The following is a 2,211-nucleotide window of genomic DNA, read 5'->3' on the forward strand; positions in this document are numbered from 1 at the left end:
AGATTTTATTTATTTATTTGACAGAGAGAGACACAGCAAGAGAGGGAACACAAGCAGGGTGAATGGGAGAGGGAGAAGCAGGCCTCCCGCAGAGCAGGGAGTCCGATGTGGGGCTCGATCCCAGGACCCCGGGATCATGACCTGAGCCGAAGGCAAACGCTTAACGACTGAGCCACCCAGGCGCCCCGATAGCTGCATCTTCTGGTGCAGTGCCAACCACATCCCTGAGACACCATGGTGAAGGTCGGAGTAAATGGATTTGGCCATATTGGGCGCCTGGTCACCAGCGCTGCTTTTAACTCCAGCAAAGTGGCTATTGTCACCATCAGTGACCCCTTCATTGACCTCAACTATATAGTCTACATGTTCCAGTATGATTCCACCCATGGCAAACTCCATGGCACAAATTCAAGGCTGAGAATGGGAAACTTGTCATCACTTGAAAGCCCACCTCCATCTTCCAGGAGCCAGATCCTGCCAACATCAAATGGGGTGATGCTGGTGCTGAGTATGGTGTGGAGTCCACTGGGGTCTTCGCCACCATGGAGAAGGCTGGGGCTCACTTGAAGGGTGGGGCCAAGAGGGTCATCATTTCTGCCCCTTCTGCTTAGGCCCCCATGTTTGTGATGGGTATGAACCATGAGAAGTAGGACAACTCCCTCAAGATTGTCAGCAATGCCTCCTGCATCACCAACTGCTTGGCCCCTCTGGCCAAGGTTATCCATGACAACTTCGGCATTGTGGGGAGACTCATGACCACAGTCCAGGCCATCAATACCCAGAAGACCATGGACAGCCCCTCTGGGAAGCTGTGGTGTGATGGCCAAAGAGCTGCCAGGACATCATCCCTGCTTCTACTGGCACTACCAAAGCTATAGGCAAGGTCATCCCTGAGCTGAATGGGAAGCTCACTGGCATGGCCTTCCGTGTCCCCACCCCCAGTGTGTCAATCGTGGATCTGACCTGCCACCTGGAGAAAGCTGCCAAATATGATCACATCAAGAAGGTGGTGAAACAGGCATCAGATGATCCCTTCAAGGGCATCCTGGGCTTCACTGAGGACCAGGTTGTCTCCTGCAACTTTAACAGTGACACCCACTCTTCTACCTTCAATGTTGGGGCTGGCATTGCTCTCAATGACCATTTTGTCAAGCTCATTTCCTGGTATGGCAATGAATTTGGCTACAGCAACCAGGTGGTGGACCTTATGGTCCACATGGCCTCCAAGGAGTAAGAGCCCCCTGGACACTCAGAGCCGAGGCTGCTTCAGAATTCTCTCCCTCTCCCTCTACCCCCGACCTTGCCCTCACATGCACCTGTGTGTGTGCTCTCTCTCTTTCTCTCTCTCTAAAATAAATAAATAAATCTTTAAAAAATTTTTTTTAAAAAACAGCCCTTTTCTGAAAGCAATTTATCTTAAGATAATTGTGATGGCTAAACTTTTAAAATTATTGTAAATATAGAAAGGATAAATATACTTTCTAAATCCATACACAGGCAAAAATAAATATTAATAGATTAGTGCTTGTGTTTATGAAGTACTTACATAATGTATAATGTTGCTAGATTTAATCATTCATGAGGTAAGCTTGTCATGTATCTGAACATGAGTACCTTGTATCTGATCATAACCCAAGCGTTTCCAGGTAGGAATATAAGATATAAATGTTCAAAGAGATGAGGTAGCCAATATAATCATAGCATTGAGACTTACCCAATTAAAGTTTACACTATTCAAGTAGCTGCACACTTTTAGCCTAGTTAATTTCTCATTTTTGAGAAGGAAATGATTTTGAACTTGATCAACTCAAAGGAAGTGGTGGTTTCAACAGGAATTTTGCTGTTTTCTTTCAACGTTCTAGATCTTAACTTTTTTTTCCCCTTTGTTTTCTTTTTGCAGTTTTTGCTAAAGCATCTTTAGCATGTGCTGTCAGCTGTGGTTCCAGGGACAACTATATTTTTATTACAGGCCATAGAGGACTATTTGCTTTCTTAAGTATAAATAAAATTTAAGAAACAAAAATGTTTTTAAAAGCTTTAATTCATTACCATTACTGTAAAATACTGTCCTTCATCTCTGATCCAGAAGTCCTGTGTTTTCTCTCAGTATCTTTGAAACTGTGGTTGACTAACTTGTTAGTTTGCAAGCAACATACAATCTCGGACCTTTCATAGTTTTAGTTTAGTTTAGTTTTTTTTTTTTTAATGGGA

The 2,211-nt window shown here is 44.0% G+C and overlaps 1 pseudogene; it reads left to right on the plus strand.

Moving 5' to 3' along the window:
• The first annotated feature begins 234 nt into the window (after positions 1–234).
• LOC110570530 lies at positions 235–1,234 on the plus strand (annotated as a pseudogene).
• Positions 1,235–2,211: the final 977 nt, after the last annotated feature.

Source organism: Neomonachus schauinslandi, chromosome 5, assembly GCF_002201575.2.
Source record: "Neomonachus schauinslandi chromosome 5, ASM220157v2, whole genome shotgun sequence".
NCBI classification, from domain to species: domain Eukaryota; kingdom Metazoa; phylum Chordata; class Mammalia; order Carnivora; family Phocidae; genus Neomonachus; species Neomonachus schauinslandi.